Source organism: Saccoglossus kowalevskii, chromosome 13 (assembly GCF_978046115.1).
Source record: "Saccoglossus kowalevskii chromosome 13, keSacKowa6.1, whole genome shotgun sequence".
NCBI lineage: Eukaryota > Metazoa > Hemichordata > Enteropneusta > Harrimaniidae > Saccoglossus > Saccoglossus kowalevskii.
The window spans coordinates 34,302,527-34,327,031 of NC_140653.1; the positions used below are offsets into that span (position 1 = coordinate 34,302,527).

A 24,505-nucleotide genomic window follows, 5' to 3' on the forward strand; every position below is an offset into this window, starting at 1 on the left:
TTCTTTAGTGAGTTCAATAGTTGTGTTCACGTTACACGAAGTACGGGCTAAGATTTAAGCTGATTTAGGCTTATCTACCATATTTGCATTTCGGCTAAACCCAATTGCGTCCACGCACAGGGAGGGCCAGTTGTTAGCACGGGCTAAGGGGTGCCATTAGTCGGTGACCTTTGGTAAGCCGCTATTTACGAACGAAAAATGGATGACACATGCGAGGTTCTATTTCTGCTGCTGGCATGTTTCGTTCCCGGGTTTCGTTCTAATTTTGAAGCGACGTGCACAGGAACACGAGAGGAGACGGACCCAACTTATTTGGATGCACATAAACAGTATACAACGGGCGTAACAGAATACAGAGTTTTATTAATGCATGTCGTAGACAGTGAACCAAATTTATTTTGTCTACGATTGGAGCTGCTGTACGCTCTACTACAGCGACCCGATTAGTGTGGAAGCGAGCGTGGAGTAATGACTGGTGGAATAGTGTCGTTATACGAACATGGGACAATTTTTATACCCAAAGGTCGCCGCAGAGGGCGCTTAGCCCTAGGCTAAGCGTTCGCGCATACTTGGTTAGCCCGTGCTAAGGTCTAGACCACGTCTTAAATTCGGATCAGATTTAACCCGTACTTAGCATTCCTTAGCCCGTGCTAAGCGTTCACGCACGTTTTTTTAGCATGGGTTAAGGAATTTGACCTCTTAGCCCGTGCTAAGGAGCTGTGCGTGAACGCAACTAATATTTTCCTTCATTTCATCTCGATAATTGTTGTAGAGATGACAATGAATCCATGAAGAAATGTAATTTATTATTATGTAATTGATCTTCAGTTTTATTATTTAACAGAAACAACGACGATCAAAATGTCAAAACTCAGATTTTATTTCCAGTTAGAAATGAATGTATGCCTGTGCGATTGGCAAAAGAATTACATTATGAAAACACACGATCTTTGGGTAAACATGCGTCACTTACTACGTTCACGTTACGGGATCTCGGCACGTGCCGAAATTTTTAATCAGTTGTGTTTGCAGAGGGATTACAGCAGTTGTGTTCACATTATTCAGGACCCGCTTAGGACCGACTGGGCTCGTGCCGAAATCACGCTCTCATTCGTCGATCTGTTGGCCCAAACGATACGCATACATGTATGATGATAATAATAATTGTTATAGTGAAATTATATCCATTTGTTGCAATGGTGTTTATTACGAGCCATCGTGCACATGAATGGCAAAGAAGATTCGAAACATAATTATTTTTTTCAGGTCAATGTAAAATGTGCAAGAAAATAGAGGTTGTAGCAGCACATAAATATGCGTCGCTGATGACGGTTTGCATTCATTACTACAGCATCCGACCATCTACTAGTATATCCGAATTTCCTGTCATCGGAATTTCATCCTAGTATCAATCAACTTATGTTTTTCTTAAATTTACCACCGAGGGCGTGATTTCGGCTCGTGCCGAGCGTTCAGGCAGCAAATCTCGGCCCGTGCAGAGTTTCGGTCCCAAGCATCCATCGAGACCGAGATCGAGTTCTTTTCGGCACGTGAACGCCACTACTAAACTAGCTCTAGCTCCTACTGGCATCATACCCCCAATTCACACATACAACAATGAATAATAGGTGTTGCTAGTCTTTTCTATACATATAGTAGTCTGAGGTGTAACATAGGCCTCACAGATGTCTTTCAAAGTTCTGAACAAAACACTTTCATCGTTAACACATGGACAATAAAAATAAACACTAGGTACAATTCCTTGAGTAAAACTGCTGAGCAGAGATGGACATTTAAACCTATAACATACATGGACATTTATATGAGAAGAATTTATTTTGAATACATCTCTAATCTTTTTTGTTAATGGATGTGTATTTATTATCTATTCCAAATAAATGTATTGTATTTGACGAATTTGCATGGATTGTTCCCTTCAATTCGCCCGCCTATTGATCCGGGAGATCACGTGATCGAGTTGTTTCGGTTATAGCATAAAAAAACAATGGCGCCAAGACAAAAACACTGATAAATGATCGACATTCAACGGGGAAAAAAAACACATTGCCACTTCTGGCGATCGAAGGGAAACACGGAATTAGTCGGGATATCTCAACAACAAACAGCTCACCAAACCCCATGTTTCGCAAACTTTCGCAACCTTATTTTTTCGAGGGTTGAAAAAAACAAGAAGTAATCTAAAAACGACATTAAAAATTATGAAAACTCGCTAAAACTCCGACCCGTTGCATGATTTCCGGTACACTGAAGGTCACCCTGCAGACCGACTTGTTTGCGCATGCGTAGTGAACGAAATATTTTACTGCGCAGATATGAAAAAAAAATTTCAAGTTTTCCGTTTCCAGCAAAGCGGTTGAAACGGGCGTATCGGCGGCAACTAACATGGAGTATGACTAATGTCGTGGAAACAAAAGCGAAAGCACTGTAAGATAAACTAAGACAAAGGTTTTTTTAATCCTCTTAGTTTCGTTGTTCTTCCTGGGGTTTATAGTTCCATGATTCTTTATACTGGTACCCTAAAATGTGTTGAGTAAATGACAGATAAAGCCGACTATTTAGTGATTAGTCACCTTAATAGATTGTTTAAACATAAACAAAAAGGGTAAAAAATTAGAGACAAAAACATCTCAAAAGCACAACAAAACTATAAATATCATAAAAAAAGAAGATACATTCATTTTGTTGTGTTGTTTGGCATTTAGGAGGTGGGTGGGAGACAATAATGTTTTTGAAAAAACATGTACCGAAAATAATTGACAGCAGAGACCACGACATTTCTCTGCATATGCCTTGCAGATTATACATCTTACCATTTGTTGTTGTGAAGCAGTCATTTCTATGTATTTTGTTTCACTACTGGGCGCTCATGAGTATAATCCCTACATAATACAGATATTGATGTCAACGTAGCTTGTAAAAGTAAGATATTTTACGGGTTTTAGTGATTAGTAAGCAATGGCTACAGCGTTTACCAGTACTGTGAATCTTTAAAGTAGTTCCCTTTCACTTAGCGAGATTTATTTTCACCATAATATTTCAAGAAATATATTCGGTCTTATGTACAAAAAAAAAATTGGGTTCGGCAGTTGACCGTAACAAAACTCTTGGGCAATTGCAGAATTGGAAACATAATATTCAACTTCAACCCAGCTGATGTAATCTTATAGATGCTGAGGTTGGAGCTCAGTGTAGTTGCCCCAACTTTGTTTGAACTTCTGCTGTAAACAATTTCCCAAGCTCAAGTTGGAGCTCAGGTTGACTCTGAGCAAGCTCAGGTTGAAGCTCAAGATTGCCATTACATACCTCCTAATTATAGTAAACACGTACTGCGTGCGTGACTCGAACCGGCGCTCGCGTACGGCACCTAATCGCCTAGCTTCACGCCACTACACGTCTTATTCACTGTTACAATGCTGTACCATTACTTTCACCCCATCCTACTACAGCCAGATCTAAAGGCTTTTGCCGCAAACTGGCCACGCTGTGTGGCGCGGATCGCGTGGACGGGTTTCATGTTCTCTGCACGTAATAAGCTCGGTTATTAAGCATAAGTTTTTGGGGATAAAGACTATAATTAGACATAGTCTTTACCTTGCCGTTTATTCGGTGTTATTTGCTTACCTCACGTGTTAGATACTAGTTTGTCGACCTTATGGCGTGATGTGATGGAACCCACTACGACATATCACATGACACCTTACCCGTCTCCACGTGACATTGTTTACATCGAACGTCATCAATTGATTGTCTGTTGGTTGGATAAATCGTCATCACGTGACCACCGGAAGAATGGATATTCTGTGTGATTGTAACACCGGGACGAATGGTCTGGGGTAGATTGTAAACAACGACACTTATAGCTATTGCTCGCTGGTTAAAGGTTGGTAAATGTTTATTTCTTTTTATTCATGGCATAAATGTCTAAATAAACACAACAATTTGTTGGGACACGTGGTAGATTGCAGATTTATCATCGTAAATTTTACCACATCCTTTCAAATTCTTCCTACCGAGTGCCCCTGAGTGTATGATAATCGTGTTAGCGCCAAATATCTGCCGTCCATGTCTATCTGTGTTATCTGTTTTAATTTAAGGTAAATAACCACGTGTTTCATATGGATTTTACTTGCTACTCAATGCTGTTGTATACCCCAATTCATTTTATCGTGCTCTTTATTTCCATATGCAGATCGTAAAGGTCACATGGGATATTGTCAGTGACTAAAATAGATTACGCAGCTACAGGGAACTCGAGTGAAAATAAAACCCAGACCTGTGTAAAACCTTTCGTTTGTTACTGCAATTTTTATTTCTCGGTTCAGTGTTCTTAAGGTAAGTGTACGGTTTTAGGAAAATTATAATATGTACACATAATTGTGAAGTAACGAGACGAGCGAACACAATACAAGGTTATAATGGAAGAAATAGTATACAACTCGGAAGTTTGTTTTTATTTTCATTGACGCACTCTCATGGTTGTTGTGCCCCTTGTCGTAAAAAGCCTATTTCCCAAGTTATAGCCTGTGGTTATAGTTTGAAGACAGGGTTTTATTCGTCCATTTTCCCATTCTGGGTTAAAATAAAATATCTCTTGTATTGAATGTTTACCGACTGAAAAGCCACGTGGTAATATGGTCATATTTGTATAGGCGAAGAGATGCAAACATTTTTTTTTTCAAAGTTTGTTCACCCCGGAATGTAGCTGCGGTTCCGTAACTCTTTGGTGCGACCTACAATCGAATTTCGCCCTAACAATTTCATTTGGACGTCTTTTTTTTAATTTTGTTGTTGTACGTCGAACATAGAGCTACGGGATCTATCACCGTTTAAAAACAGAAATCTGGCATACGTAAATTAAATCGCTTTTGCTTTCGATTACGATGGTGTGACATACCTTTATTGTGAATTGATAGCTGGATGCATAACATACATACTTTTGTTTGCAATTTGTGTTTATAAATAAGCAATAATTTGTGATATTTTACAATTACCGTGGAAACCAAGCAAATTACGAGAAAACGACAGCCATTGACATCCCACACTCCCTAGCGCAGAATAAATGTAATCTCGTTTGGCGGTCATGTGATACAGTGGTGGAAGAATAAAACTCACTCTTCCCGTTATTCTAATTGTTCCAACAAAGCAATCACATACAGTATTTATAATTGTATGATTTTTGTTTAATAATAGAAACTAGTTGCATAAACGCAATTTATCTACTGATTTCGGTCACGTGGTACAAAATTATAGGTCTCGCGTAATTTGCTATAGGTCTCGCGTAACTCTGTGGTCCAAAATGGCGTCTTTCGTCTTGTTATTTTTCTGCGACTCTGTGTACGGTAAATAAAGTCAATTTTTTATGACCACCGTCATCATTTCACAGCGCAAATAGGTTCTGGTCATTGTTTGGAAGTAAATAAACATAGTGAGTACTTTCGAAGGTCTTAAAATGTGATTTTCGTGACGACCAAATTTGGCATGTGGATTTTAACCGGTATTCAGTCGCACAAGGCCCCATAGCCCTATGGGCCGGCCAGAGTCAGTCACGTAAATAATGCGGTCGGCAACATAGGGCTATGATTCCACAGCTACCCGTAATGTAATCCGTAATTGGATGATAATTTCTCAACTTTAGCCTGCTAAAACGCAGTACAGCAGAAATCATGATTTTAAAACAACAATTAGTAATGTTGATGTACTTGTATTGATGTCTTAATTTAATCATTGTTCATTTTTGGAATGCTAGAATACATGTTACCTTTTGGTGTAACACACTGTGTGTGCAAACAGTACCATTATTACCAAACGCTTCAGCGTGGTATTAAGATTTTGTTTTCAGGCTTGGGTGGTACCAAGGTGGAAAATGGTTGCACATATGGGGGGTAATTCCTGGAATTGCAATAGAGAGGAGAGGGTTCAGGCCGAAATACATATATATAGTGTTTTCATGTTTCGTCTGATATTTCTGTGGTATTCTGCTGCTGTAAATAATGCAAGATTTGTTCCGAAATTCAGTGTGTTGTGTGCACTCCAGGGTTATTCGTTTTTTGCTCAAAACACCCCTATTTTTTTAATGGCAGAGTCGAATAGTTTCACTCCCACTGGGAAATCTGCATTGTTACTTGAATGAGAGCTAACTAAACACATTTTCCACGCCGGCGAAAGTGTATGCAACAGCCAATTTTAACAGCCTCTCACGTGATTTTAGTCTGAATGTCAACATCAAAAGAGGCTAATCCATTTACGCAGGTATAACTGGGAATAGAATATGTGAGGGATTGTATCAACAGAGATGTGTATAATGAAAAGTAACATCTATCCTTCTTTTGCATCGCTGAGCATTTCTGTTTTAGTATACTGGTTTGAAAATGTTGAATTTGCATGATTTGCAATGTGTTTTTTTACTGAAACTCCCCTATTGATCGAATCCCGGGTTTGAAAGAGAACGACACACCACGTGATTCGTTTGAATACAATGGTGAAGGCACGCAAGCATGACTTGCGTTGTCAGCAGTAGTCGCTGAGCTTCACGCTACAACTTCACTTGTGATGTTGCTTGTTAGCCGTGGATTGAATTAATCTTGATTACCGGTTAAAATGTTGCTTATTTGGCGTTGGTGATCTTTATTTGGAACTGGGTAACGTCGACAGCAGAAACCTCCTGGGATTTTGATGTTGATGGTTGCGCCTCCATGGCAATCGCTAATTTTACTGCGAGTGGATCTTCCAAGAGCCCTTCGGGGTTTATAAAACTCATTCAACATACATAAAGTTCTCTCAATCGTAGTAGTCCATGTGATGTGTACACCTAATATGCCAAACATGTTGCTGAACGATTTTGCCAATGAAAACAAGCCGGTTGGCGATCCACTCCACTAAAAAAAAACTAGCAATATGTTTTCGGCTGTTGCCATGGTAGGACATGAACGTGAAGCTAACGTCGGTTTATAACTAAAACCGGGCACTGTATACAAAGTTCGCAAAAAACATTCAGTCCTTAGAAGTCATTTTATTTTATTGCTAGGACGTATGCTGTTGTTAGGGATTGGTCAGTTACTTCGGCCTGGGGGTGGATCAGTAGGGGGGTTACCCTGTTTTTGATTTTGCGAATTGGGGGGGGGGGGGTCACCCTGTTTTCCACAATTCACACACGCGCTTATGCATATATTTTTTTAAATTTTATTTCAGAACAATAGATTAAAAAGTTAATCGTACAAATGTGTTCTTAATAATAACTATTACCCATACTGCCTATAAATTTGTTGATGTAAAAAAAGTTATAGGCTAAATATTTTGGGGTTGAAGTTGACAAATAACTAACAGATTATGCATTGCGGCAGGGGGGGGCATGTTTTAAAATATAATGTTAGGGGGTCGCCCACTTTTTGACTCCCATGTGCGAAGCACAAAATGGGAGTCTTTGCAGTTAGTGTGTCTGTATGTGTGTGTGTGTGTGTATGTGTGTGTGTATGTGTGTGTGTATGTGTGTATGTGTGTCCGACTGTTCCACTGCTATCTCAAGAACCATACATCGGTTTTTGATGAAACTTAGTGCATAGATGCTCTGGGCCAATGCGCAGATTTGATTAGGTTTTGGTAAAAATCCATGCTCGTTAATTACCTAATTTGCATGATAATTAGCTAATTTTTAGCTGTTCTATGACTGTTCCACTGATATCTAAAGAACCACTCATTGGATTTTGATGAAACTTGGTACATAGATGCTCTGAACATGTGCGCAGATTTGATTAGTTTTTGGTAAAAATCTGTGCATATTAATTATCTAATTTGCATGATAATTAGCTGATTTTTAGCTGTTCCATGATTGTTCCACTGATATCTAAACAACTACTCATTGGATTTTGATGAAACTTTGTACATACATGCTCTGAACTAATGCTAGGTTTTGATTAGTTTTTTGTAATAATCCGTGGATACTAATTACCTAATTTGCATAATGATTAGTCAATTTTTGGTTTTTCCACTGATATTTCAAGTACTAATCATCACATTTCAATGAAACTTGGTACATAGATGTCATATGACACTGTACAGACCTGATAGTTTTTATGGTAATATCAGTACATATTAATTACCTAATTTGCATAATTAATTTTCAGCATTTGATATAAGTACTAATCATCACATTTCAATAAAACTTGGTACATAGATGTCATATGACACTGCACAGACCTGATAGTTTTTATGGTAATATCAGTACATATTAATTACCTAATTTGCATAATTAATTAATTTTCAACATTTGATATAAGTAGTGAGCATTACATTTCAATGAAACTTGGTACTTATATACTCAAGGACTATGCAGAGATTGATTGTTTCCGATAAATATTTGTGCATATTAATCACCTAATTTGCATAATTAGTTAATTTTCAGCTTTTCCACGGGTATCTCAAGTACTAATCATCGCATTTCAATGAAACTTGGTACATAGATCCTTTAGGACTATGCAAAGACCTGATTAGTTTTAGGGCAAATAATTGTGCATATTAATAAATAATTTGCATAATTAATTTTCAGCTTTTCTACTGATATCTAAAGTACTAATCATCACATTTCAATGAATCTAGAATTATGCAGACCCAATGAGTTTCTGGTAAATATTTGTGCATATTAATCACCTAATTTGCATAATTAACCAACTTTCACACTGATATCTCGGGTACTAAACATCACATATCAATGAATGTACATGGATGCTGTAGGACAATAGACAGACCTGGATAATTGTGGGTTAAAACCTGTACATATTAATTACCTAATTTGCATAATTAACCAATTTTAAGCTTTCACACTGATATCTAAAGTATTAATTATTCCATTTCAATGAAACTTAGTACAAAGATGCTCTAGGACAATGTACAAACCTAATTAATTTGGGGTAAAAATCTGTTCATATTGATTCCCTAATAAGCATAATAATTCATAATTTTTTGGTTCTAATCACATTTCAATTAAACTTGGAAACATAGATTTTCTGTTACATTGCGCAGACCTCATTAGTTTTACACTCAAATCTGTTCATATTAATTTTCTGATTTGCATAATTAGTTTTCAGCTAAGTAATTTCGAATTATATTTAATGTGTCTCCAATACTCTCAGCACATGGGAGTTCTTTCTAAGCTTTCTTTGATTTTTGTTGATAGGGGTGGGTCAACTGAGATTTACAGCTGACAAAATGAAATCTGCCGACCCCCCCCCAGGCCAGAGTAACTGAACAATCCCTTAAATTTATTATTTCCAACCGATAGTATTTTCTAGATTGCAGGCAGCATTTACAGTTCATTCAAAGTTCAAAGTTGCGTCGGGATTACGTTGATACAGTGTAACAATGTCGGCGTCGGTGATCTCTTACTGGTGTGCAACGTAGCCAAAATAAAAGGCATGGATACAAGACTAGTGGGAGGTAATAAATTTGGGGTCGAAAGTATTCAAAAAACAGTTTTTGGCTGTTGCCATGGTAGCTGTGTACCAGGATTGTTTTGCCAATTAGTGACGGTACGACCTGCCTGTCAATTATAAACAAAATTAGCCAAGCCAAAAAAAATCTCAGTAAATTGTTGCCCACACTCAAGCGGATTAGAATGAGCTACGTCCATGCTTTTTAATCATAGAAATGTAGGGTGTGATACATTTGGCGTGAAGGTATTAAAAAATTCAGTTGTTGGCTGTTTCCATGGAAACGGTGGTCAGAATTTGTTTTCAGATTTTACCAATAGTAACTTTGTGCCCACACTCAAGCTGAGCAAAATGAGCTATGTCTGAGGTGTTGTATCCAAAATTTGTAGGAGATACATTTCCTGATAACTAGGGTGAAGGTGTGACCTACCTGCTAAGTTTGAGCGAAATCGGCCAAGCCAAACAAACCACAGAAGAATTAATACGTGAAAACACTAGAAATCACACACGGATACACAACATTAAAGTGATTTTAAGGGCAATCCAAGTGGAGCGAATCGCCAATACCATGTTCATTTGCATATTGACCGTGAAAATACCAAAAACATCATTGCATGGGTGATATGCAAATTAGTTTTAGTCAAAATAAGTTACTGCTTAGAAGTACCATTACTGTTGTTCAAATTTCATTTCACTCGGCAAATATATTCATGTACCCAAACGTAAAGTATCGTACTTCTAAATATTGTTTATTTCTGCTATGTTTCGAAAAACGCTACTCTTGAACGGACTACTTTATTCGCTCTCAGACCTCATTTGCATATGGGGTGTGGAAGTACCGATTTTGATTTCATGGACGAATCAAAATAAACTGCAGTATATATGTAATAATGTGGAATACTTCCTTTCACTGTGAACATTTTTCCGCTAGAATAAATTCCAGTGAAAATGCCATTTCCCTCATACTCTATTGAGACTTGACACAGCACAGTGAAAATTTGATTCACACCGTATGCTTGAAAACTTTTCATAGAAAATAAATTAAGTGAAATTCTGTGTGATTTCATGAGAGTTGAAAATGAAAAAATTATATGACGCCCAACCCTACCACTCCATACACAATGTAACCACACCTCAAAAACATCTTTTCACCAGTGTATTCTATTTGAATTCAGGAGAAATTTAAATAAACAAATTATATGACAACGAACTTAATTATAATTTCAACCTCTAGTTCAGCACTGATTAAATAAACTACATGTACCTCGTCTTTATGCCAACTTGAAGTTATTCAATGCCTACACCAGTGACTTCAAAATCTATGTTTCAATTCCAGGAATTTCACTTGCTATTAATTGTATGGGAGTGTCAGTCTTTTATTTTCTATTGTAATGTCAATTTCTTGTGATTACTCGGAAAATGAAGCTGTAACCACAGACCACAGTGCTGCAACTAAATCCTGGTATAAGCACCGGTTAGGCAGTCTTGAACTATGCATGTGAAGCCAGCTGAGAGGTATATCCAATCCTATAGATTTCTCATTGTTTGGTAACTATTTGCTGCAAATGCAACAAAAATCAATATAAAAATATTACCCACACAGCATTCTACAGGTTACTTGTATCTACTAGTATTTATTGTGACCTCAAGGCAGGTCAGTGTAAATTGGACTATTAATCCAGTGGACATACAGAGAGAATTCAATTAATTATTGTATTATTGTAATCATTATTGGTACAATATGTCACAGCGAAAGGAGACTTTTGTTGAGTTTTGTATAGTATTAGTTTCTAGTTCTTGTGTTGTGAATTCAAAGCAAAGCTCCCTTCTCACATTTAATCTATTCTCATGAATGGTACCTATACAATACATTAACAAACTAACACCGAAAAAGTACCTTGTTTTGTAAAACTGATACTCTGTTGTTTAAATATAGTACTGCCATGGTACAGTACAGTAGGGTAAAACTAACCTGTCTCACGATGGCCTAAACCAAGCTCAGGTTTCCTGTTGAACTGTGCTCTTCTGATAATTTACATTGCATTAGTAAGCCAGCTGACCTCAGCTATAATGGTTTGAAGTAAGAGATATTTTAAAGGTCATTGTCATACTTTACAAATACTCTAAGCTTAACAAAGGCATTCTGTTCATCTTTATAAATATTTAGTAGTTGAATCTAACCAACCTATCACCTTGTGCAACGTCTTCCTAACATGTTTTGGGGACCCCAGACACGTCTTTGGTACACCAATCTTCACTGACACAAACTTTGTTTTTGTAAAATTAAATTGCTTTACAGTTGCTTTCAACTATGAATTAAGCCCCCCCCCCCCAATGCTGTGACACATATAAAATTATGATCAAGACGATCTGATGTTTGTTTTTATGTTATTATTTAGTATTGAGGCTCCAGTCATTATGTCTTTGTAATGACCTTACAATACATGTATGCTGATTAATGTGCTTGTGTATGTGTTTAAAACATACCATTAAGTGGGCTACCAATCCACATTGTATGTTAATCTATGAATTCAAACTCTGGCTTCATGCCACTATAGAAATCTGTTTTTCCAGATTTCCATCAACAACTACGGATTCTAATTGCATATGATCACAGACTGCAATGGTGGAATGATTTTTTACTCACCGATCCTGGTAGATGCATTATTTGAATAAAGGCCCAATTCATTTCACTGGGACATTAAAGGCCCAATTCATTTGACTGGGACATTAAAGGCCCAATTCATTTGACTTGGTCATTAAAAGCCCAATTCATTTGACTGGGACATTAAAGGCCCAATTCATTTGACTTGGTCATTAAAGGGCCAATTCATTTGACTTGGTCATTAAAGGCCCAATTCATTTCACTTGGTCATTAAAAGCCCAATTCATTTCACTTGGTCATTAAAGGCCCAATTCATTTCACTTGGTCATTAAAGGCCCAATTCATTTCACTTGGTCATTAAAGGCCCAATTCATTTCACTTGTTTATTTGTGGTTTGTCTATTTGACTTTTTGTGGTGTGCAACATCTCTACACTTTGTATTTGTAATTGTGACATAAAATCACTGCTGTAATATTCAGTCACATAAATCTATCAAATTTGGCGTATGTAGTGACATTATAACCAATGGAAAACCACTTAGGGCTATGTAGTGACATTATAACCAATGGAAAACCACTTAGGGCTATGTAGTGACATTATAACCAATGGAAAACCACTTAGGGCTATGTAGTGACATTATAACCAATGGAAAACCACTTGGGGCTATGTAGTGACATTATAACCAATGGAAAACCACTTAGAGCTATGTAGTGACATTATAACCAATGGAAAACCACTTGGGGCTATGTAGTGACATTATAACCAATGGAAAACCACTGTAGTGACATTATAACCAATGGAAAACCACTTAGGGCTATGTAGTGACATTATAACCAATGGAAAACCACTTAGGGCTATGTAGTGACATTATAACCAATGGAAAACCACTTGGGGCTATGTAGTGACATTATAACCAATGGAAAACCACTTAAGGCTATGTAGTGACATTATAACCAATGGAAAACCACTTAGGGCTATGTAGTGACATTATAACCAATGGAAAACCACTTGGGGCTATGTAGTGACATTATAACCAATGGAAAACCACTGTAGTGACATTATAACCAATGGAAAACCACTTAGGGCTATGTAGTGACATTATAACCAATGGAAAACCACTTAGGGCTATGTAGTGACATTATAACCAATGGAAAACCACTTGGGGCTATGTAGTGACATTATAACCAATGGAAAACCACTTAAGGCTATGTAGTGACATTATAACCAATGGAAAACCACTTAGGGCTATGTAGTGACATTATAACCAATGGAAAACCACTTGGGGCTATGTAGTGACATTATAACCAATGGAAAACCACTTGGGGCTATGTAGTGACATTATAACCAATGGAGAACCACTTAGGGCTATGTAGTGACATTAGAGTTGTTTACATCAGCTAGACATGAAAGAAAATGATCTCTATTGTTCATTATAAAAATCCTACCATATTTGCTCTATTAGTAGGACATCTACAATAGAAGTGCATATTACCAAAAATCATATTTATTGTATACTGAGTCATTAAAATCTAACTTTTTTGATCATAGAAAAACCTCCGTAATTTATACAAGTGCATACGTTACTAAAATACAGTACATGACCCTTTTGACCATTTGAATGTCATTTTTCCTGCCAAAATTTAAGTGAAATAGTACACATTTTCATGTACATTTTTTTACAATGGACATGTCTTTATCCAGTTTTTTAATTATGCTGTTTTTTGACTCTCGAGTGCGAAGCACGCAATGGGAGTCTTTGCAGTGTGTCTGTCTGTATGTGTGTGTGTGTGTATGTGAGTGTGTGTGTGTGTGTGTGTGTGTGCGTGTGTGCGTGTGTGTGTATACCAACGTTGTGACAACTTCAATTTAACTTCAGATCAACTTATGACGACAGGACCTACATTGTGACGACCCACACTATTTTCATAATTTATATTAATATTTAATCCAATTTAAGTCAAGTTTGCATAGCTTAAGTTTAGTAAAGATTATGCTCAATTTAAATTAACATTAATATAATTGAACTATACCTTTCCCCTTTACTAAACCTAAGCTTTGCAAACATTTCTATGTTAAGTCATGGAATATTCAACTTTTATTTAATTGAACTTAATTAAAACGCAATTCAATGTTGAATTGCATTGTAATTACCTAATTAAACTTCAGTTAGAATGCAACATATTTTAATCAATTTCATATCGCAACTATATTAAAAATTAATTCAACTATATTGAAAGTTAATCCAATGTGTGTCGTTACAACGATGATAAGATGTGTATGTATGTGTCTGTTCCACTGTTATCTTTTTGATGAAATTTGATGCATAGATGCTGTGGGGTAATGTGCAGATTTCATCAGGTATTGGTAGAAATCCCCATGCATATTAATCACCTAATTTGCATGGTAATTAACTAATTTTTTGCTGTTCCATGACTGTTTCACTGATATCTAAAGAACCAGTCATTGGATTTTGATGAAACTTGGTACAAAGATTCTCTGAGCTAATGTTCAGATTTGATTAGTTTTGAGTAAAAATCTGTGCATATTAATTATCTAATTTGCATAATAATTAGTCAATTTTCGGCTTTCCACTCGTATCTTAAGTACTAATTTGGTACATACATGTAGATGCTGTAGGACTATGCACGGCCTGATAGTTTTTAGGTTAATATCTACATATATTAATTACCTAATTTGTATAATTAATATATTTTCATCTTTTGATATTTTAAGTACTAATCATTTCATTTCATTGAAACTTGCAAAGACTTATTTTTGGATAAATATTTGTGTACATGTATATTAATTACTTAATTTGCATAATTAGTTAATTTTCAGCATTTCCACTGATATCTCAAGTGCTAATCCTCACATTTCAATGAAACTTTAATTCTCTAATTTTGATGAATATTTGTACAATTTTTGGAAAAAAGTGATATTTTCGACTTCTTGTTAAAAACCACAAGTATGATTGCTTTTATGTTATACATAATAGGTACCTCAGGTAGACCTCTCAGATTTGTTCATTTTGTAATGATATCTTCAATTCTCTAATTTTGATGAATATTTTTGTTATTTTTGGTAAAAAGTTACATTTTCGACTTCTTGTTGAAAACCGCAAGTCCAATTGCTTTGATATTACATATATAGGTACTACATGTGGATCTCTCTCAGATTTGTTCATTTCGTAATGATATCTTTAATTCTCTAATTCCAATAAATATTTTTGTATTTTTTGGTAAAAAGTGATGTTTTCGACTTCTTGTTAAAACCGCAAGTCCAATTGCTTTGATATTACATATATAGGTACTACATGTGGATCTCTCTCAGATTTGTTCATTTTGTAATGATATCTTTAATTCTCTAATTTTGGTGAATATTTTTGCCAATTTTGGTAAAAAGTGATATTTTTAGGGGCCCAAGCCTGTAGGGCGTGGCCCCTATTCTTATTGTTCGGTTTTTAGGGGCCCAAGCCTGTAGGGCGTGGCCCCTATTCTTATTGTTCGGTTTTTTCTTCTTCATCTTCTTCTTTCTTCCGTAACTTTTTTCGTCAAGCCGTTTGAGAAAACCGCTGAACGGAATGGTCTGATAATGCTCTATACTGATAGTCCCTAATGTGAACTGGTGCAACATGCTTTCAGAATTTAGATTGGTCAATTAGTTTGGCAGCCATATTGGATTGAAATAAAACCGGAAGTGGCTGTTTGACCACTTTCTGAGGGTCTAGGCGTCTAGATTTTTTTATGGTATATAGTACAACTCATGTGTAATAGATATCAGCAATAAAAACTTTAGCGGTCATGTGACTTTTCCCGCCATTTTGTTTTCCCTAAAAACGGCAAAAACTACTAAAAAATCTTCTTCTTCAGAACCACCAAGCAGAATGCTCTCATATGTAGTATTTAGCTTCTATATATGAATCCCATTTATGTTTGAAAAAATGTTTACGATTGGTCACGTGGTTTGGCCACCATTTTGGATTTCTTCTAAACAGGAAGTAGTTTTTTTACTCATGCCACTCTTGAGGGATTATTTTCAATTTTGCTTCATGGCATCTGTGTATCAAACCCTTTCAGAAATCTAAAAAAAAATTCAGATCAGTCACATGGTTTGGCCGCCATTTTGGATTTTAAGCAAAATTTACCAAAAGGTTGGGTATTTGAGACGATTCAACCAATCTACTAGATGTTTTTATATTTACCATGCCTGGCCTTAGCTGCATACGAGAAAAATAATATTATTTTGATCAGTCACGTGGTTTGGCCGCCATCTTGGATTTTGTGAAAATAGAAATTATGCAACTACATGTTTTGTATTAGTCTGATTTCTTTCAAATTTTGTATGTGCATTTGTGTCATCAGATGCATCATTTTGCCCCAATAGCACACTGTTAGGCCACGTGGCTGGGCACCCATGGGGTGGGGGCTTCTAACCTCATTAATATGCATAACTGTTATAACTCAAGCACTGTTGTAGTTAGGATGATGAATCCTGTGTTATTATGACAACCTTGAACAAGAGATTCGATTAAAATAACAAATGACCATATATGGTCATGTGAGCTCATTAATATGCATAACTGTCATATCTCAAACACTGTTGCAGTTAGGAAGTGGAATCCTGTGTTATTATGACAACATTGAACAAAAGATTTGATTAAAATAACAGATGACCATATATAGTCACGTGAGCTATTAATATGCGTAATCGTTATATCTCAAACACTGTTGCAGTTAGGAAGATGAATCCTGTGTCATTATGACAACAGTGAACAAGAGATTTGATTAAAATAACAGATAACCATATATGGTCATGTGAACTCATTAATATGCATAACCATTATATCTTAAACACTGTCGCAGTTAGGAAGATGAATCCTGTGTCATGACAACAGTGAACAAGAGATTTGATTAAATAACAGATAACCATATATGGTCATGTGAACTCATTAATATGCATAGCAGTCATATCTAAAACACTGACGCAGTTAGGAAGATGAATCCTGTGTTATTATGACAACAGTGAACAAGAGATTTGATTAAAATAACAGATGACCATATATGGTCATGTGAACTCATTAATATGCATAACCATTATATCTTAAACACTGTTGCAGTTAGGAAGATGAATCCTGTGTTCTTATGACAACAGTGAACAAGAGATTTGATTAAAATAACAGATGACCATATATGGTCATGTGAACTCATTAATATGCATAGCAGTCATATCTGAAACACTGTCGCAGAGCAGGACATGTAACTAGTGTCATTATGAAGACATTGAATGAAAGATGTAACTGACATTAGAAATGGCTATATATGATTATGTAATCTCATTATTGTGCATAAGAACATGGCTCATTATATATCCTGAAAACCATATTTTGATAACCAAACCAAGTAAATACATGGTACCAACTTCATTTTGACCTCATGTTACTGATAATTCAAGCTACCTGATTGTCTAACATGTGACCTCATTAATTATGAAACAGAATCTTGTCAGCTTGGGCCCCGGTGATGCCGCTTGCGGCTTTAATTTCTTCTTCATCTTCTTCTTTCTTTCTTCCGTAACTTTTTTCGTCAAGCTGTTTGAGAAAACCGCTGAACGGAATGGTCTGATAATGCTCTATACTGATAGTCCCTAATGTGAACTGGTGCAACATGCTTTCAGAATTTTGATTGGCCAATTAGTTTGGCAGCGATATTGGATTGAAATAAAACCGGAAGTGGCTGTTTGACCACTTTCTGAGGGTCTAGGTGTCTAGATTTTTTTATGGTATATAGTACAACTCGTGTGTAATAAATATCAGAAATAAAAACTTTAGCGGTCACGTGACTTTTTCCGCCATTTTGTTTTTCCTAAAAACGGCAAAAAACACTTAAAAATCTTCTTCTTCAGAACCGCCAAGTAAGATGTTCTCATATACAGTATTTAGCTTCTACATATAGAGCAGATTTAGATTTGAGAAATTCATTATGATTGGTCACGTGGTTTGGCCGCCATTTTGGGTTTGTTCTCAACAGGAAGTAGTTTTTTACTCATGCCGCACTTGAGCGATTATCTCAAATATTGCGTCACGGCATGTCTCTAACTAACCCTTTCAGAAACCTAAAAAAAATTTCAGATCAGTCACATGGTTTGGCCGCCATCTTGGATATTAAGCAAAATTGATTAAAAGTTTGGGCATTTGTTTCTCAGAGGTGAGTCAACGAATCTACGAGATGTTTTTATATTTACCATGCCTGGCCTTAGCTCCATACGAGAAAAATAATATTATTTTGATCAGTCACGTGGTTTGTCCGCCATCTTGGATTTTGTGAAAATAGAAATTATGCAACTACATGTTTTGTATTAGTCCGATTGGAATTAAATTTTGTATGTGTATTCTACTCTTTAGATACATTCTTTCCCCTGAATGGCATATGGCTAGGTCATGTGGCTACGCGCCCATGGGGTGGGGGGCTTCTAACCTCATTAATATGCATAGCTGCTATATCTCAAGCACTGTTGCAGTTAGGAAGATGATTCCTGTGTTATCATGACAACAGTGAACAAGCAATTTCATTAAAATAACAGATTACCATATATGGTCATGTGAACTCATTAATATGCATAACTGTTATATCTCAAGTACTGTTGCAGGTAGGAAGATGAAACCTGTGTTATTACGATGATGTTAAACAAGAGATTTGAATAAAATAACAGATGACCATATATGGTCATGTGAGCTCATTAATATGCATAATCGTTGTATCTCAAACACTGTTGCAGTTAGGAAGATGAATCCTGTGTTATCATGACTATGTTGAACAAGAGATTTGATTAAAATAGCAGATGACCATATATTAATAACCTTTATATCTCAAATAAATATATGGAACCAACTGCATTTCGACCTCATGGTACTAATCATTCAAACTAATTGTGTATCATGTGTATCGTTTGACATTATTTATGGCATGTATACTTGGGCCCCTGTGACGCTGCTTGCAGCTTTAATTTGACTTCTTGTTAAAAACCACAAGTCCAATTGCTTTGATATTACACATATAGGTACTACATGTGGACCACACTCAAATTTGTTCATTTTCTTATGATATTTTCAGTTCTTAATTGTAATGTGCATTGCTAACAGCGGAGCTATCGCAGCAGATAAGCTGCTTGTTTTCCTTTACAATTTCAGTGTTAGATCAAACATTTAAACCATGTTTGCTGCAGCTGATCAAGATTTTTACTCTTCATTATACCAGCTAGAAACATTTTTAGAAGATGATGAAAGTTTACTATGACAGTGAGATACTACATTGGTTTATGTTCAACTCATCACCCTTATCCTGCCATACCCATGTACTTTTACATTGACTTGACCAAATAAGAGTTAATTTGAAACATATGTGGATTTTGTTGAATTCCACTCTTCCTTGATTTGTTGTATTTATTTAGCCAGAAAGTTTATTGTGTAATATTGGATATGTTCATAAATGTCTCTGGTTCACAATGCCATGACCTAATCATTCACATGACTGCCATTCCAAATGTTTGCATGTACACAAAACCATTATTATTATTATTATGTAATTTTAAGTGTTATACAATCATAACCTGACACATCAGATATATACATGTATGTAGCAACTCTATTTCAGCCTTACATACATCATTATTTCTGGGCTATAAAACCTCGTCAGGTGAAAAAAAACCATTTGGCCGATCATGAACTTGTATGAACATCATATAACCAATAGATTCAAGAGCAATATGTGTATACATTATTTAAAAATCTACATCTTAATTATGTGATTATTCATTGCTGCAACATTTTTGGAAAGTGTCATGGAAATGTTTTGCTCTGGCAAAATTAAAGTTCACAGGAATTACTCAGTCTTATGGTTGGCAACAGTTAAAATTATCACAATTAAATATTTATATAATTCTTGAATATTGTGATTTCTAATAATTGCTTTCTGTATACATCCATGTACTACTAGTCACAATGATTATAATTATTGTATACATGTATATCACATATAATTATTTCTTTTGATGATTTCTTCTATTTATAAATTCTTTGGTACATGTATGTTATTGTACTTGATAACAAAGGACATGCATCTCACTGTCTCCTAGCAAGCACTGAATACTGGTAGAATAAACTGGCCTTGACTGTATAACCCATTTAAATACATTGAGATAAACAGATAATAGTTAAAAGAAGATGACGTGATAACTCCCTTTCATACAATTTGCTTCCAGGTAGAGGGAGTTTCAAACTAGTGTCCTGATCAGTTAACATTTTGAGGTACAGTAGTGTAATCATGATGATATCAAGAATAAGGAATACATTTTGGCCTTTTTATTCAAAAACCTTGAACATGTGTACCATTATTATAGGTAGGATAACATATACAGCATGTGTGAACTGACAAACTGTCTAATTTATATTAGCTATAACATTTTGTGTATTGCATTTTATTACATTTTGCTAATAAGATTTGATTTGATGTCTGGGTCACTTGTCTGGTTGATCTGACATGACTGGAGTCTGCTTATGATATTATGTATTCACCAAGCTACTCTGTCTGCCTTTTTCTTGCTTGTCTTGAATGCTTAATGAAGGAAATTGACTGACGTAATCATCCTGTTTTGAATCAGAATTTTAAAAGGTGGAATATTCCATTTGAAACGGAATATCGTCATTGCAGTGTTTTTCTGAGGTCATTGTTATCTTATTCGTCATACTCTTTGGTTGCTGTAATTGAATATAAAATTAGAGATGTCAGTCCTCTGTGTCCTGGAAAGAGGTCTATGCTGAGGTACATGTATGGCTGTAGCTTCTACACGTTTTAATTGATGTTTGTACTCAGTTAAGTTAAACCACATATATCATAACCTGTCTGTTCTTCATTAAAGAATTGTTAGCGATAATGGTTATAAGTTATTATGGATAGCAGAAATTATACATTCCATATTTTAGTAATTCAATAGGAATATTGATGATATTGATGATACCATGTATGATAGATTTCCTCTTATTTGATGTTATAGCAGGTGAGTTGTTGTCATCACATTGAAATATGAATAAGTGGCCAGTGATATGCATCTGTGGAAAACCATGGTAACCATCATCATCAGGGATATAGTTACATATCAGTCAAGTAAAAAGCTGAACTTGATGTAGTCTAAATCATCAGCATCAAATCTTGAATATCCATACAGTTGCATCCTAGTGTAGCTTGTACATGGAATTCAGTTCTACTTGTATTGATACTTACTATTCTGTCATACCGGTATTCATTTGTTTCTGATTAAACCCTATCTACCCATATTTTTGGTGAAACTTTTTTCATGCAAATTTAATAGTCATTTTTTTATGCATATTAACTATTCAACCCACAAAAATGATTGACCTGAACATAACTGACATTAAGGAAATTAATGATTAACTTACGATTTGTGATCATTCTTAAGTTAACCTCTCACTAGTTTATTCTTTTTACACAAATTCACAGTGAATTGACCAGAAATAACCAATAACCAGAAAATTGTTATGCCTGAAATACCAGTGTATGACACCTTTTACTTTATGCGTCTGATTATCTGATTATATTTTATTTCATATTAATTAATAAAAAGCGCTGTTCACGAGCCACGTCCGGCATCATTTAGGGATATGTTTTGTAATTAATCACTCATGTGTATAGATACATGTATTTTGTTTTAAAAAAATGCTTTTATTCTTTTTAGCTTTTGTACTGCTTTGATATTTTACATCAGAGAACACATCAAACAGATTGAATTCAAAATAGAGAGAATTTTCACTTATTAATCTAATGATGAGGACCGTGTTACAAATTGTTTTCAATGGATTTTAATTTTCCTAGAGGAATAAATAAATGAAAATACATTGAGTACAGGTAATGCTTTGAAATGCTGATTTCAACATAAACAAAATTCCACTGAAAGTAAAATGTTGTACAATAACTGTTCATTTGTGCTGGTAGTATTTCTGACATTTAGAATTATATGGATTACCAGAATATAAATATTTACATAAAGTATGCGTACCACAAAATGTAATTTTTGTAAGGATTATACTAGTGATTGTAATGCCAGTAATGGTGTAAAATGAAAAAAAGTGTCTCAGGAAAGCAATAGCTTGGCAGTAATGACATAATTTAGAATTTTGGTATAGAGATTAAAGAAGCCTATAAAATATAAAAGCTTAGACAATCATAGATTTATCATACTGCAGTATTCTGGACCAAAGTTGCTTAGGGAATTAATGGGCGTGGCCTTTTAATTATAATACACCCAAAATGTCCATCTGCTGATGACAATAAAGTCCAATGTGAGGATGCCCTCTTTTGCTGGTTCCACTTTGGTTTTGCTGGTTCCACTTTGGTTTTACTGGATGGCTCTTGGGGGCGTTCTTCTCCCATAACATATCAACACTCGTTCAAATTTTTTCTTACCGACCTGGTATGAATTAGGTCATCAACATTGGCACATTCCTTAGTTTACTCGTTGTAAGGCCAAAAAAATGTGCGCTTCTTGTCAGCATAGCATGCACGTGGTGTGAGGGATCATTTTTTTTTTTACTTACATGTACCCCTGCACAGTGAAATTCATTTGTGCTCATCAAATATTTCAGCAAAAAAAATCTCACTGACTGACCAGAATAATTTTTTTTTTGTGAGACCTACCTGATGATACCTGGTACGTGGTATAAGATAAATCGGTCCAACGTGATAATCACAAGAAAGATTATACAAGCAAACATAACCTTTGATTCCTACATACATCCTTCACTCATGCAAGGCAGAATGTTTGAAATGAACTTTGGAATAAAAACAAACGAATTGAACTTTGTTGCTCTGATTAACATAATACTGTGATTTTTGTAAATATGTTGTCCTGATCAGAGTTGTCTGGTAAACTCCATGTGTTAATGCTAGATGTATTATTTGGACATATAGAGGTAACTTTGAAAGTAAGTTGCATTTTAACATGTAGAAAATACTATGCATGCATAAAGTGTGTGTGATGTTCCCTTCATCCTCACCGTCCTTATCTACCTATTAACAATTGTGTAGCCTAGATTGAATCCTTTGACCTTACAAATCTAGACCATGCTTCAGGCGAATGACTTGTGTGAACTTTTATGGTAGCTGACTGTACTTGTCTGGCTTTAGTTTACTGCACACTTCATATAGGTAAGCAGTGTTGATTTATCTGACATGCTTTATACCTGTGTTAATGTCTTTTCTTATACATTGTGTACTCATGGTTTTATTGAGGAAATTTTCAGAAACTGCATTGTCAATAATATTCATGAACTTGGTCTTAGGGGTGTGAGGTGCATGTTAAAATTGAGCTCGTTTTTGTTTCATTCATATTCAATTTTGTGCATGTGCAACACTTTAAATTAGGTGCAATGTTATTACGATAATATTGTATATGTGAAGTCACCTGCATCTTGAACACGCTTTGTGACTATTCTATATCTAGGCAGTATTCAGTCTAGTGTTCACAGGTGTTCCACCTGCAGTTCTTAACCAACTGGAAAGCATTGTGTAAACAGATTAACCCAGTGTCTACCTGAGTTAGTTTAGCTTGGAGTCAGAGGGCTGGTCTTTACTCTGAGTTCCAGGTGAGAAGAGACAAGATCGCATGGTAAAAACAGTGCCCTCTAACGGTTATCCAATGGTAGGTGAATAAGTCATGAACGCCAAGTTAAATGTAAACCACTGTGATGTATGAACAGAGCCGTTTAGCTTACTGATAAGGAATATTTACAAAGCCTTCATTTTCTTTAGGGTCTATGGTTTCTCATCACATGTAAACAAGGCTTAGGCATGCAGACTTTGCCATTGGACAGATTGTTCTCATCACATGTAAACAAGGCTTAGCCATGCAGGCACCTTCATTGGACAGATTGGTCTCATCACATGTAAACAAGGCTTCGGCATGCAGACTTTGCCATTGGACAGATTGTTCTCATCACATGTAAACAAGGCTTCGACATGCAGGCTTTGCCATTGGACAGATTGTTCTCATCACATGTAAACAAGGCTTAGGCATGCTGACTTTGCCATTGGACAGATTGCTTTCATCACATGTAAACAAGGCTTAGGCATGCAGACTTTGCCATTGGACAGATTGTTCTCATCACATGTAAACAAGGCTTAGGCATGCAGACTTTGCCATTGGACAGATTGTTCTCATCACATGTAAACAAGGCTTAGGCATGCAGGCACCTTCATTGGACAGATTGAGTGCATGTACATTTGACAGCCTCTTTATTAGTCCCCGTTCGGACGAAGTTCGAAAACGGTGACTTACGTTTTGACCTCCGTGTGTCCGTGCGTGCGTCTGTGCGTGCGTCCGGACCCGTATCTTAGAAATGCCTGGACCAATCACAATCAAACTTCACACATACATCATACATGATATC

General features: G+C 35.8%; 1 protein-coding gene and 1 long non-coding RNA gene across 4 annotated transcripts in view; one reads left to right on the forward strand and one right to left on the reverse strand.

The window, feature by feature from the left end:
• The first annotated feature begins 3,790 nt into the window (after positions 1-3,790).
• The window catches only part of LOC100372454 (long-chain-fatty-acid--CoA ligase ACSBG2-like), a 79,230-nt gene continuing 58,515 nt past the window's right edge, over positions 3,791-24,505 (forward strand). For 2 of the 3 annotated variants that reach the window (XM_085507258.1, XM_085507261.1), the window contains exons 1-2: positions 3,791-3,901; positions 4,211-4,353. The gene's annotated coding sequence lies outside the window, so the exon portion shown is untranslated. The remainder of the gene's footprint in view (positions 3,902-4,210; positions 4,354-24,505) is intronic. The other variant, XM_085507259.1, reaches the window with a different exon arrangement.
• On the reverse strand, positions 10,645-11,714 carry LOC146735256 (uncharacterized). The gene is made up of 3 exons (XR_014931343.1): positions 11,629-11,714; positions 11,416-11,508; positions 10,645-11,002 (listed from the first exon to the last, which is right to left on the reverse strand). It is a non-coding gene; the product is annotated as an uncharacterized LOC146735256 (long non-coding RNA).